General features: G+C 44.0%; 1 protein-coding gene across 1 annotated transcript in view; it reads left to right on the forward strand.

The window, feature by feature from the left end:
• Positions 1-15,275, forward strand: part of igdcc3 (immunoglobulin superfamily, DCC subclass, member 3) — a 131,082-nt gene that overhangs the window by 40,279 nt on the left and 75,528 nt on the right. The gene's annotated exons all lie outside the window — the stretch shown is intronic.

Here is a 15,275-nt window from a genome sequence, read left to right on the forward strand (position 1 = left end):
CACATGAGAGAGGAGGGAAAAGATCATGGATTTAGATGAGAAAAGACGGGAGGAGGCTCAAGTGGAGTATAAACACTGGCATGGATTGGTTGGGCCGAATAGCCTGTTTCTGTGCTGCGTATCCTATGTAAACGGGCAGTGCCCAATCTTGGCACTGGCCATGGAGAGTGTGCGATTGCTTAGTGCCAGGCCTGCTGAGGAACCACGGCCAGACGCAGCGGAGAGCTTCCTCTGAAATCCACTTTTTAAAAGAATTTAAAATAGGGAACTTTCCGAAATTGCTGTTGGATAATCCTTCCCTTTCATTCCTTCCCTGTTTCTCATTAACAAACTCAATGTTCTGCTGCATCTGGGAGCCCTTGGAGGCCCCTCTTTATCGCACTTTTCTTTTTAAAAAATCATGGGAGCTAAAAGGCTAAGGAGGCGGGACTGAAAGCGGTGACCTCTATCACAGCAGCAGCAGAGCAGGAGGTCACAACCTTTCCTCAGAGATATTCTCATAGCCTGGGGGGGAAGGGACTTTGACTTCTGCTTAACCAAAAAAGCCAGAACCCTGTAACCATGGTGGTGACCTGGCCTTCAGGGCTTCTCATTGTCACTCTGCAGCAGCTGATAAACAAGTCTCAAACAGAATGAAGTTAAATGAAAGCATTTTGATGCATAACCCAGTCACTTGTGTGTGTGTGTGTGTGTGTGTGTGTGTGTTGAAATGCTTTCCCTTCCTTGTTGTCACAAATATTTTATCAGATGTAATGCACACTGCTTTGGGGGGAAGGAATTATTTTAGACTTAAGGGTGAAGTTTTATTTAGAGACCATTTAATCATTGAAATGCTTCTGTGAATTTCAGGACCCAAAAGCATAAACTATGAACAAGTGTGTTCAATTTTGCCGTGTGTGTTTGTGAGGTCTAAACACCGTTTTAATTCGTGAATCAGTGAAAGGACCATATCTTTACTTATTAATTTTTTTTTGCTTTGATCTTGTGAAATTCGATCCTGCAAGGGTTCTGATCCCCCTTCTTAATTGGTAACCAGTGTGGCGATTTTATTTCCTACGTTGGAACCCTAGTGTTACCCCCAGAGCCTGCTTTCTCCACTCCTCAGGGAACAGCCTGGGTCATCATTACTCTCCCAGCCTGCTTTCTTTCGGGAGCGCAGGGCAGCCTGTGTCACTGCAACTCCCGTTACTGCACATCATCCATCTGGAAGTGCAAGATTGAGTTGATGCACTCACACCATCTGCTTCCTCCTCCCAGTCCCAGCTTGATATCTGAGCCAATACCTGTCCCTGCCTGGTACAGGAACCTTTACCAGTCTGACATGGTTGGTTTATGAATCTCAGACTAATCTGGGAAATGGTACCAGTTGAGTTTAGTATTATAACCTGTGTATCAGTTCAGATCTGCCACTAGATGTGCTCATGAACAGTGCAACTATCTTTATCAATTCCAGTCCAATAAACTCTGTACCAACTTAGTTAACATGGGAGCTTATACTAGTCTCAATTCTGGTCTGCTACAGCAGCCTGTTCCAGCTTGGTATTACAGTTTTGAACAGGAGTAGTTTATTTGGCCCAACTTATTGTTACTCAGGGCATCTTTTTACCTTATTATTTCCAATGCCTGTCTCTGTATCCCTTAATATCTTTAGTCGCTAAGTTGATTTGCTTTGTTAGTTGTAATCAGTCCCACCATGGCACAACTTCTGGTGTGGCGTTCTGCCCATGTGGTCAAACTTGGAGAGCCGGCAGTGCACAGCAAAACAGAACTGGACACCCAGAAAAGGTGCCAGGTGTTTGTGCCACTCAGGAGAATATCCGCCCAAACTAAAGAACAGCTGCTTTGTTGAAAGGAGAATGAAGGCCGGATCTCAAACCCCGCTCACTTTCTTTGTAATGTTTGACTGCATGTGAAAGGTTAGCAAACAAGAACCCCTGTTCAAAAGAAAAATCTAGTAGAAGGTGAGAATTTTTAACAAAGGAACAGCAAAAAAAATGCTGCAATTTATCAAAAAGAAAAGATTTGTTTTCTCCCAGCCATAGTCTCATCTGCTGATTTCTAAACATTTGACTCTGAATAGCAGGAGGACCCCTAAGGTCATGTGAAGAGGCCCAGAGTAGGGATGTTTTCTAGGATATTGTTTTTTGAGTTGCTTAGCTTCGGAGGCACTCATTCAGGGTGGGGGGAGGGAGGGATGTGAAGTGGGCTTCATCTCTAGATTGTTGGCTCGTTGTGCCCATCATCATATGGTGGTGGCTCTGTTTACTTACTTCACATTCGCAGAAAAGGATGGTAAAGAGGATATGACAGAGAATATGTTACTTTAATCTTTCATGGGATGTGAGCATCACTGGCTAGGCCAGTATTTGTTGTCCTTGAGAAGGTGGCAGTGAGCTGCCTTCTTGAACCACTGCAGTCCCTGTGGTGTAGGTACACCCACAGTGCTGTTAGGAAGGACTTTGACCCAGTGACAGTGAGGGAACAGCGATATATTTCCAAGTCAGGATGGGGACTGGCTTGGAGGGGATTTTGCAGCTGGCGGTATTCCCATGATGACCTTGTCCGTCCAGGTGTTAGAGGTTGCGGGTTTGGAAGGTGCTGTCGAAGGAGCCTTGGTGAGATACTGCAGTGCATCTTGTAGATGGTAAACACTGCTGCCACTGTGCATCAGTATTGGAGAGAGTGAATGTTTAAGGTGGTGGATGAGGTGCCAATCAAGCAGACTGCTCTGTCCTGGATGATGTCAAGCCTGTTGAGTGTTGTTGGAGCCACACTCATCCAGACAAGAAGAGAGTATTCCATCACACTCCTGACTTGTGCCTTGTAGATAGTAGACAGGCTTTGGGCAGTCAGGAGATGAGTTATTTGCCATAGGATTCCCAGCCCCTGACCTGCACTTGTAGAGTTTGGTGGGCTGCTGAGTGTGATGTCATATTCCTTCTTTTCATTATTCTCGGGTCATAGTTCCCTAATTCTAATCACGTTGAACAGCGACACTCATCAGAGAGGTACACAAGGAAAAAGATTAGACTTAATTCTGCATGATGATTCAGTAGCTCAGTAGAATAGAATTTGATTATGGCTTGGAAACAGTTATTGATATCAAATACATTAATATTTAAAACGTATATATTCCTGTTATTATCCCACTCATGTGCCTTTCAAATGTTATACTACAGTTACAGTTCCATTATACACCTGTTATCATGTCCTCGTTCACCTGTCATTAATGGTAAATACCTTGTTACATCCACAATATCACAGCAAATTATCCTTCTGTTAGAATCGTGTCCTATCACTTCCATTATAAAGTACCAGTTATAGCCCTTGTATATTGCTGTCATTATGCCCCATTATATTGCTCCCATTATGCTGTCCTTGTTACAATCCTCAGGCAGAGGGTTGTTATTGATGGAAATGACTCTGTGTGGAGATCGGCCGCTTGCTAGTGGAACCCTGCAGAGATTTCTGTTGGAATTATTGCTCTTCACGATCTTTATTAATGATGCAGATGAAGTGTTGTGGGTACTGCTCGCAAGTTCGTGGATGTAAAAGCTTTGGAACAACTTAAGAGAAAGTCGGATGCTGTGTTGGGTTCTCTCGGCTTTTAATCTAAATGGATGAGCTGAGATGGGCCTCACTCAGGAATCTGTTAAACAGATGAGGAAAATCCATATATCGCTCCATACAGGTATGTGAACAGCTAAGTGAATATATATCTATATATACCATAAATTGTTCTCTAGAGCAGAACTTTGCAGCAGAGGTCAAGTTGTGCAGGAGGCAAAGTTCAAACTGATGGTTAGTCCTAAACAGGGCAATATTTCAAACTCTTGCTTTTAAATTGCTGTCAGCTGTGATTATATATCAAGCGTTTCAAAAAAAAAATCACTACTCTGTTCTCGATAAGAGAAAAATAAATTTACATCTTCTGTTTGAGTGGAGTTTTGCGTAATTAGGGGAATACAAATTTTAGTACCTCTGATGGTTTAGTGTGCAACGATATTGTGTGGGGTAACGCTGAACAGTAAAGATTAGAAGGTCTCATATCTCAATCTTGGTCTGTGTGGAATTAGCTGATCTCAGATTAGTTGTTTGTTTGGTACATGGATTTGACCAGCATCCTAGAATAGGGTCTGGAGCAAATCAACAAGTGGCCTCTCCTGACCTTTGTGTGGTGAACACCTCTGGATCCTGCGAAGAGGATTGAATTCAGTTGTGGTGCTTTCTGTGATTGAAGAGCTTCTGGGGATAATTTTAACTTAACTTGCTGGGTGGGAAAAGCATCTGATCGAATGGAATATCTGTTTTACACCCCGTCTAATGTTGCTGACCACTGACTTCAATGGAGGGTAAAATCAAGTAGTTGCAAAACCAGTGTTACATTAAATCTTGTCAGCTTCCAGATGTGGGTGTGAGTTAAAGCCTGGTTCCTGCCCTTATAAAGCAAAAAAAAGCATACTGTTTACCATAAATGGTCATGAGCAAAGAGTGATGTGTAACGTTTTCTGGACTTTGGGGCTGGCCTGATGGAGTGCAGTGGTCTTTCCTGGCTCTGTAAAACTTCTCTATTACAGTGTGAGATAGAAGCCCAGATTTACTCCTTAGGTTCACCCATTTTGGGGTTTTGATGGGAATGGATTTGTGGTTTGGAGCCTTTCCAATGGCTCTCCCACATCTGGCACTATTTCCAAGATTTGACGGTGAATGTGGAATATCCCGACAGATGTAATTCACAGGTTATTGATGGGAAAACATTGTCATCATCCTTCTGGTTATTAATGACAGCACAACATTGAGTGTCAAAAACACAGAGCTATCCATTGCACCAGGCATGATGTGCTTTTTGAAAACTTTTAAATAAAGCCCATTTCTTTTAGTGCAGCACCCAAGACTGCCAGGTGTATCACCCTGGGGCAAGACATCGACGAGTTCCCTCCTCTCAACCGAGGCCAGCAAACTGCTGGCACCAAATATTCCTGTAGAGATGTGCCACCAATATTCAAATGAGCCTGATCCTTCACCCCCCCCCCAACAAGATACACACAGTGGTCAGGATACTGGAGACAGGGGGATGCAGACATTGCAATGCTACCAATCTTACAGGAATGCTGTCAGATCAGCAAATCTAGGCCAGAATGTCCATTGGGGTGATTTTTTTTGCATTGCTGGCAAGGCCAGCGTTTATTGCTCATCGCTAAATGCCCTTGGGAAAGTGGTGGTGAGCCACCTTCTTGAACTGCTGCAGCCCATGTGGTGTAAGTGCACCCACAGGGAGGGAGTTCCAGGATTTAGACCCAGCGATGATGAAGGAACGGCAATATAGTTCCAAGTCAGGATGGTGTGTGGCTTGGGGGGGAACTTGCTGTTAGTTGATGGTGTTCCAATGTGCCTGCTGCCCCTGTCCTTCTAGGTGGTAGAGGTCATGGCTTTGGAAGGTGCTGTTGAAGGAGGCTCGATGAGTTGTTGCAATACATCTTGTAGATGGTGCACATTGTGTGTTAGTTGTGGAGGGTGTGAACGTTGAAGGTGGTAGACGGGGTTCCGATCGAGCAGGCTGCTTTGTCCTAGATGGTGTCGAGCTTCTTGAGTGTTGTTGAAGCTGCACTCATCCGGGCAAGTGGGGAGTATTCCATCACACCCCTGACTTGTGCCTTGTAGATGGTGAACAGGCTTTGGAAATTCATGAGATGAATTACTTGCCTCGGGATTCCTAGCCTCTGTGACCTGCTCTTGTAGCCACAGTATTTATATGGCTAGTCCAGTTAAGTTTCTGGTCAGTGGTAACCCCAGGATGTTGATAGTGGGGGATTCAGTGATGGTAATACCATTGAATGCCAAGGGGAGATGGTTAGGCTCTCGTGTTGGAGGTTGTCATAGCCTGGAACTTGTCTGGTGCAAATGTTACTTGCCACTTATCAGCCCAAGCCTGAATGTTATCCAGGTCTTGCATTTGGGAGTTGTGAATGGGACTGAACACTATGCACTCATCAGCGAATATCCCCACGTCTGACATATTTTAGCACAAAGTAAGAAGAGGCAACATGGAAGCTAAGTTTTGTAGTTTGAGTACATTTCTTTATACTTCATTCACTTAGATAGAATTCCCTCTTCACCCATGAACAGTGAAATTATAAACATGTTCCTTATTAACATGCTTATGATTTGGTTACATGTGGAGTGCACAGAGGAAACCTTTCCCCTTTAGTTTTGCTTCTGTTAGCCACTGGGGAAAGGTTTTAAACATTCCTGAGCAGTAGCAGTTTAAGATGATAAGACAGACCAGAGAAACAGAAGGCCGACTCCATCTACAGTCCAACGTGTGTTTATTTTATTCTGGGCTCCTTTACAAATCATCACCACCCTAACTATTATAAATACCTAATGCCACCAGCACGCTACCCCCACCCCCGAAAAACATCAATCATTTCATGTTTCTATAGTCCTGCATTTCTCTGTCAACAGGTATAGTCCTTCTCTGGATGTCTCTTCCACCTCCACTATCCTGTGTGAAAAGAAGTTTTTACTAATTTTTTACCTTGCCCAGTGCTTGTGAATTTAGGTCTTATGATCTGTTCTAAGTTAAATAATGTACTTACTACAGCCTCATCTTTACCTTTCATTTTGCTAAAGTCCTATGTCAGTATATGGGGCATTACAGAAGACCATCTTAGTTGTGTCTCATCTTCATCTTGCACATAGATTAGGTCGAACTATCCAGTAAGGTTTGGGCAGAATAAATTTAACACGGAACCAATGGGGATGAGGTTTGCTGCATGGAGCAATTCCATGTGGTAAAACCACTCATCATCCATACAAAGGACTTCATATTGGGCAAATGATGTAATTACTGGGATTGCGATGACTGAATAATTGGTTATTTCAAATAATTAGTAAGGGCTTTTTATTTTGTTGCTTTTAGGAAGGTTAGAACTGTTCCTGTTCTGTTTGTGGAGAAAATGCTACAGTTTCTGGAAACCTTTTAAAAGGATCAATTAGTGATATCTGCACCCTACCCTTCACTCTGATTGAAACATGTTATTACAAAGCACCAGGATCTTTTACAGGAGATTGTTAATGTGTGAGATGAGTGATGTGTGCCAGCCTGAACATACACAAGCTGCTGAGCAAAAAAAAACAGCGGTTATGAGGGAGCGCAGTGATTATGCGTTAGGATTATACATTTAAGCTTTTTACCCACGTAAAGAGCATTGTCACTGATAGACAACCTGTCTAAACTAAAAATGCTGTTGGCTTGTAAGAATATATTTAAACACTTGTTAAATTGAACTCAGTAGAACGATTGATGTCATGTAGTGTCCACAGATCCCGAAAGGCTTTAAGACACCTTGTGGCCACCTTTCATGCTGGTGTCCTGGGATCATGTGGCTCTCCAGAATTTAGCTACAGAACAGTGTCTTATATTCCACTGCCCAAACAGTGCAGGATCTTCCCTTTTCAACAGGAAGGTGCCAGTGCACTGTCAGTACATGCTTCTCTACACATATGGCATTGTGATAATGTCACTGGACTAGTAATTCAGAGGCCCAGATGAATGTTCTGGGGACATGGGTTCAAATCTCATCATAAGACCATAAGACATAGGAGCAGAAATTAGGCCATTCGGCCCATCGAGTCTGCTCCGCCATTCAATCATGGCTGATGTTTCTCAACCCCATTCTCCCACCTTTGCCCCGTAACTTTTGATCCCCTTACCAATCAAGAACCTATCTATCTTGGTCTTAAATACATTCAATGACCTGGCCTCCACAGCCTTTTGTGGCAATGAATTCCATAGCTTCACCACTCTCTGGCTAAAGAAGTTTCTCCTCATCTCTGTTCTAAAAGGTCTCCCCTTTACTCTGAGGCTGTGCCCTCGGGTCCTTGTCTCTCCTACTAATGGAAACATCTTCCCCACGTCCACTCTATCCAGGCCTTTCAGTAAGTTTCAATCAAATCCCCCCTCATCCTTCTAAACTCCATCGAGTAGAGACCCAGAGTCCTCAAACGTTCCGTCATTCATTCCTGGGATCGTTCTCGTGAACCTCCTCTGGACCCCTCTCCAGGGCCAGAACATCCTTCCTGAGATACGGGCCCAAAATTGCTCACAATATTCTAAATGTATCATGGCAGCTGGTGGAATTTAAATCCAATTAATAAACTGGAATATAAAGCTAGTCTCAGTAATGGTGACCATGAAACTATTGTCAATAGTTGTAAAAACCCCATTTGGTTCACTAATATCCTTCAGGGAAGGAAATCTTCTGTCCTTACCTGGCCTGGCCTACATGAGACTCTAGCCCCACAGCAATGTGGTTGACTGTTAAGTGTCCTCTAAAATGGCAGCTCAAGGGCAATTAGGGACAGTCAACAAAAGCTGGCATTGCCAGTCCAGTGACGCCCACATGCCATGAAAGAATAAAAAAAAACCCACAAGGACATTAGTGATCTCATAAAATAGTTCAAGCCACCATACAAGCGATGTCAGTTACCCCACTACGCAGACTTCATGATCGAGAGGGGGTTGACTACTATACAGATATAACACTCCAGGCACTACTTGCAGGATAGTCAGTTATCTCATTGCCCTCGGAGCTCAGGCTCCCTCTGCAAAGACAGTCAGTTATTAAGCAACCCTGGTCAGTGTTGGTTTTCTGTATGGGATGGAGTCAGCCATCCCACAGCTCTGTCTCTGTGGACTCACCAGATACTCCACATTTATGAAGGTTTGTAGCTCTGCCACTTGCCTATTGCTGGAGGCTCCACCTGGAGGAGGTGACCTGTTATTGCAGCCTGCACCTCAAAAGGGGGAAAAGCTCTCTTGAACTCATCAGCATGTGGCCCTTGCTCCTTGAACCCTTCGAAAAGTGGTGCCCATCCCCCTTGCCAACTGCGTACATCCCCAAGTTGACTTTGTAGCATGATGTTCAGACTGAGGAGTTCAGTGTTTGAATTTTGCTTCTCTGTGCTTGTTGTTGTTTTATTTATCTGAACTGTATTTGTGTTTATAACTGTATTTCACAGTGGTAATGGCTCCCACTGGTCTGAGCTGTCACTGTGTACAGTGAGTGAAGAACTGGCTCTTTCAAGTCAAGCAAGGCTGTGTGCCAAGAATAGATCTTTGCCTGTGCTGGAGCTGAAATATGATGGATGAATAAAGTTGATTATGAACAAATTATTGGATGTACCATCTACTTAATTAGAAAGGTCTAATTTACTGGGCTAGATTCATTAGTGCACTCTCCCAGGTACAATACAAACCAGAGTCTAGGAGAATTCTCCCAGGAGTGAGAAATTTAAATGAATGTGTGAGTGTGTGTGTATGTGTTTGTGTGAGTGTGTGTATGTGTTTGAGTGTGTGTATGTGTTTGTGTGAGTGTGTGTATGTGTTTGTGTGAGTGTGTATGTGTTTGTGTGTATGTGTTTGTGTGTGTGTGTGTATGTGTTTGTGTGTGTCTGTGTATATGTTTGTGAGTGTGTGTGCATGTGTTTGTGTGTATGTGTTTGTGTGTGTATGTGTTTGTGTGTATGTGTGTATGTGTTTGTGTGAGTGTGTGTGTATGTGTTTGTGTGAGTGTGTGTGTTTGTGTGTGTGAGTGTATGTGTTCGTGTGTGTGAGTGTATGTGTTTGTGTGTGTGTGTGTATGTGTTTGTGTGTGTGTATGTGTTTGTGTGTATGTGTTTGTGTGAGTGTGTGTATGTGTTTGTGTGAGTGTGTGTATGTGTTTGTGAGTGTGTGTGTTTGTGTTTGTGTGAGTGTGTGTGTATGTGATTGCGTGTGTTTGTGTGAGTGTGTGTGTATGTGTTTGTGTGAGTGTGTGTGTATGTGTTTGTGTTTGTGTGTATGTGTTTGTGTTTGTGTGTATGTGTTTGTGTGAGTGTGTGTGTGTATGTGTGAGTGTGTGTGTTTGTGTGTGTGTGTCTGTGCGTGTGTGTGTATGTGTGTGTGTATGTGTTTGTGTGTGTGTGAGTGTGTGTGTGTATGTGTGTGTGTATGTGTTTGTGTGAGTGTGTGTGTGTGTGTATCTGTGCGTGTGTGTGTGTGAGAGAGTGTGTGTGTGCAGATGTGATTCCTTCTCCGTGATTTCCCCTGTGTTCCTCCAGTCAGCTGGTTACTAAGGGGGCCTCTGGTGAGCTGCCGGACCTGGCACCAGATGGCAAGCCAAAGCCTCAAACCCGGGGCCCTGACATTTCCATTGTGCACTGTCACAAAAGAGAGCAGTTTGTCTTCTGTATCCAATTAATTCAATGTTGGGAGAGTAACTGATAATCTCAGCAGTCGTGAGGCTGTTTAATTTGCCATCAACGTGAAGATTTTCAGAGCTGAGTAATGCGCAACTTGCGTAAAAGTATTTTTGGATCCATGTATGGATTTTGACTCAGTTGCAATGTGTTGCCAGATTTAAAATTGCTGTTTTATAGATTAAAATCGGGCAGAAAGCTGGTAGTGGAAACTGGGTAGTGTGGAGTACTATGCGCTATAAACATGAATGTGGTATGTACTGTAGAGGGAGGATTGAGAGATTTAATTTGCACTCTTTACAGAAATTAGGTAGAGGAGTTTGATATGTAATGAGAAGCCATAGGCTTTCAAATTGTGCCCCTCAGACTCTGGGGGCTGGGAGGGAGGGGTAAGGGTCAGTGGCAATAACCCAGGGGGAGTCTACAAGGTCGTGAGATCTCTCTGCTTTGTCCTACAGTCTCTTGATTTGTTTGAGTCTGTTCGTACAGTAATGCCTTATTTCTGTTGCTCTATGCATATATTCATCGAAAGAAATTGTGCAATGATAGTGTGGTTTTATTGTGCGTAGCCAACATTGGGACCATAAATCCATGAGTTAAGGCACGGATCCCAGGAGAAGTTCAATATTTTTAATTAATTCTTTGTCCCCTCTAATAAAGGGTGAGGAAGGGACATGTGTGGATTGCTGTGTATGAAAGGAGCTGCATTGGTAGGAGGGGAGTTCTGTTTACAAATGTGTTTGTTAACCCTTAAATAAAAACATGAATTTTGGAAATGTGCACAGTTGGTCAGCCTGTATCTTTAAAGACTAAAGAAAAGGTATTATCTCTGATTTTTTTGAGGGAGTTTTTACGGTGTGCACAAGCCCCCAGCATAATGAGCGGGCTACATTATCCTAACTTTATCTGAAGTCCCACCCCTACATGGCTGAATGAGAGAATATGAGAACAGAATAGCAGTCAACATAAAAGGGAACCCAAAAACCTTCTATTGGCTTTAAATAGTAAGTCGGTGTTAAGAAGTGGAACGTGTCCTATTAGGGACAAAGGGAGATAGCAAGCTGCAGGACAATGCTAGAGTTTTTAAAAATCATTTACGGGAAGTGGGCGTTGCTGGCTGGGCCAGTATTTATTGCCCATTCCTAATTGCCCTTGAGAAGGTGGTGGTGAGCTGCCTTCTTGAGCTGCTGCAGTCCCTGTGGTGTAGGTACACCCACAGTGCTGTTAGGAAGGGAGTTCCAGGATTTTGACTCAGCGACAGTGAAGGAACACTTTCCAAGTCAGGATGGTGAGTGGCTTGGAGGGGAACTTCCAGGTGGTGGCGTTCCCAAGTATCTGTTGCCCTTGTCTTCTAGATGATAGCGGTCATGGGTTTTGAAGGTGCTGCTTAAGGAGCCTTGGTGAGTTTCTGCAGTGCATTTTGTAGAAGGTACACACTGCTGCCACTGTTCGTTGGTGGTGGAGAATACTTAATGATACTTTGTGTTGGTATTTACTAAGGGAGAGAAAGCTGACAAAATATTGGTTGAAGCAGAGATTGCAGAGGCAATGATTGGAGTGAATATTGAGAGGCTTAAGGTACTTGAAAGGCTGGCTCTACTTAGAGTGGATAAGTCACCTGGTCCGGATGGCTTGCATCCCAGGTTGCTAAAGGAAGTTGGGGTGGAGATAGCGGAAGGGCTTGTCATAATCTTCCAATCTTCCCTAGATATGGGGAAGGCGCCAGAGGTTCAGAGAATGGCAAATGTGACACCTTTATTTAATGAAAGGTGTAAGGGCAGCCCTGGCAATTACCAGGCCAGTTGGTATAACGTCAACGGTGAGCAAGGTTTTAGCAAGAATAAACAGAGAAAAATCAACAAGCACTTGGAGAGGTTTGAGTTAATTAAAGATAGCCAGCACAGGATCACAGAATCACAGAATCTCACAGTGCAGAAGAGGCCCTTTGGCCCATCGAGTCTGCACCGACATGCGAGAAACACCTGACCTACCTACCTAATCCCATTTATTTGCACTTGGCCCATAGCCTTGAATGTTATGACGTACCAAGTGCTCATCCAGGTACTTTTTAAAGGATGTGAGGCAACCCGCCTCCACCACCCTCCCAGGCAGTACATTCCAGACCGTCACCACCCTGTGGGTAAAAAAGATTTTCCTCACATCCCCCCTAAACCTCCTGCCCCTCACCTTGAACTTAAGTCCCCTCGTGACTGACCCTTCAACTAAGGGGAACAGCTGCTCCCTATCCACCCTGTCCATGCCCCTCATAATCTTGTACACCTCGATCAGGTCACCCCTCAGTCTTCTTTGCTCCAACGAAAACAACCCAAGTCTATCCAACCTCTCTTTATAACTTAAATGTTTCATCCCAGGCAACATCCTGGTGAATCTCCTCTGCACCCCCTCCAGTGCAATCACATCCTCCCTATAATGTGGCGACCAGAAATGCACACAGTACTCCAGCTGTGGCCTCACCAAGGTTCTATACAACTCCAACATGACCTCCCTACTTTTATAATCTATGCCTCGATTGATAAAGGCAAGTGTCCCATATGCCTTTTTCACTACCTCACTAACATGCCCCTCCACCTTCAGAGATCTATGGACACACATGCCAAGGTCCCTTTGTTCCTTAGAATTTCCTAGTGCCATGCCGTTCATTGAATACTTCCTTGTCAAATTACTCCTTCCAAAGTGTATCACCTCACAATTTTCAGGGTTAAATTCCATCTGCCACTTATCTGCCCATTTGACCATCCCGTCTATATCTTCCTGTAGCCCAAGACACTCAACCTCACTGTTAACCACCCAGCCAATCTTTGTGTCATCCGCAAACTTACTAATCCTACCCCCCACATAGTCATCTATGTCATTTATATAAATGACGAATAATAGGGGACCCAGCACAGATCCCTGTGGTACGCCACTGGACACTGGCTTCCAGTCACTAAAGCACCCTTCTGTCATCACCCTCTGTCTCCTACAACTAAGCCAATTTTGAATCCACCTTATCAAATTACCCTGTATCCCATGTGCATTTGCCTTCTTTATAAGTCTCCCATGTGGGAGCTTGTCAAAGGCTTTGCTGAAATCCATATAAACTACATCAACTGCACTACCCTCATCTACACACCTGATCACCTCCTCAAAAAATTCAGTCAAATTTGTTAGGCATGACCTCCCTCTGACAAAGCCATGCTGACTATCCCTGATCAAACCTTGTCTCTCCAAGTGGAGGTAGATTCTCTCCTTCAGAAATTTCTCCAATAGTTTCCCTACCATTGATGTGAGACTCACTGGTCTGTAGTTCCCTGGCTTATCTCTACAACCCTTCTTAAATAGCGGAACCACATTAGCTGTTCTCCAGTCCTCTGGCACCTCCCCCGTGGCCATAGAGGAATTAAAAATTTGGGTCAGAGCCCCTGCGATCTCCTCCTTTGCCTCCCTCAGCAGCCTGGGACACAAATCATCTGGACCTGGAGGTTTGTCCACTTTTAAGCCTGCCAACACCTCCAATACCTTGTCACTCCCTATACCAATTTGCTTAAAAACCTTGCAGTCTCTCTCCCCGAGTTTGATACCTTCATCATCATTCTCTTGGGTGAAGCTGGATTAGAAGTATTCATTCAACACTCTAGCGATGTTTTCTGGCTCTTTCCCTGGTAATCCTCCTCCCATTGATATACTTATAGAATATCTACCAGCCAGAGCTTTCTCCTATCCCCTCTTTGCTCTCCTAATTGCTTTCTTAAGCTCCACCCTGCACTTTCTGTACTCCACTAATGCCTCTGCTGATTTGCTCCCCTTGTACCTGCTAAAAGCTTCTCTTTTCTTTCTCATCTTATCCTGAATATCTCTGGTCATCCATGGTTCTCTGGGCTTGTTACTCCTTCCTATCACCCTAGAGGGAACATGTTGAGCCTCTACCCTCTCCATTTTCTTTTTGAACACCCCCCACTGTTCCTCTGTAGATTTCCCCACAAGTAACTGTTCCCAGTCTACCTTGGCCAGATCCTGCCTTATTTTACTAAAATCCACTCTCCCCCAATCCAAAACATTTTTATGCAACTTGTCGATTTCTTTGTCCATAACAAGCTTAAATTGTACCATGTTGTGGTCGCTATCACTAAAATGCTCCCCCACCACCACCTCAGCCACCTGTCCGGCTTCATTCCCCAGAATTAGGTCCAGCAATGCACTGTCCCTTGTTGGACCCTCTACATATTGACCTAAAAGGTTCTCCAGTATACATTTCAAGAAATCCACTCCATCCAAGCCCTTAACACTATGTCTATCCCAATTAATGTTGGGAAAGTTGAAATCACCTAATATAATTACCCTATTGTTATTGTTTTTATACACCTCCGCAAATTGTGCACATATTTGCTCCTCAATTTCCCGCTGACTCTCTGGGGGTCTATAATAAACATCTAACAATATGGTTGCTCCATTTTTATTCCTAAGCTCTACCCACAAAGCTTCATTCAATGCCCCCTCCAAGATATCATCTCTCCTTAATGCAGTAACGGACTCCTTAACTAATAATGCAATAACTCCTCCTCTTTTACCCCCTCCCCTGTCTCGCCTGAAGATTCTATATCCTGGAATGTTGAGCTGCCAATCCTGCCCCTCTCTCAACCACGTCTCTGTGATGGCTACTATATCACAATTCCACATGTCAATCTTCACCCTTAACTCATCCGTTTTACCTGTAATACTCCGGGCATTAAAGTAGAGGCCATCCAGCCTTGCCTTACTCCCTTGAAACTTAATGCAGCTGTACTCCCTCTGTCTTGATTGTTTTACTGTATTATGATGTGTTCCTATTCTGCTAACATTCTGTGTCCCTTCCCCCTGCTGAATTAGTTTAAACTCCTCCCAACAGCACTAGCAAACCCGCCCTCAAGGATGTTAGTCCCGCTCTGGTTCAGATGTCGACCGTCCTGCTTGTACAGGTCCCACCTTCCCCAGAAACGGTCCAAGTGATCTAGGAATCTAAAACCCTCCCTCCTGCACCAACTCTTAAACCACGT

The sequence above is a fragment of the Cetorhinus maximus genome, chromosome 26 (genome assembly GCF_964194155.1).
Source record: "Cetorhinus maximus chromosome 26, sCetMax3.hap1.1, whole genome shotgun sequence".
In the NCBI taxonomy this organism is placed as follows: Eukaryota; Metazoa; Chordata; class Chondrichthyes; order Lamniformes; family Cetorhinidae; genus Cetorhinus; species Cetorhinus maximus.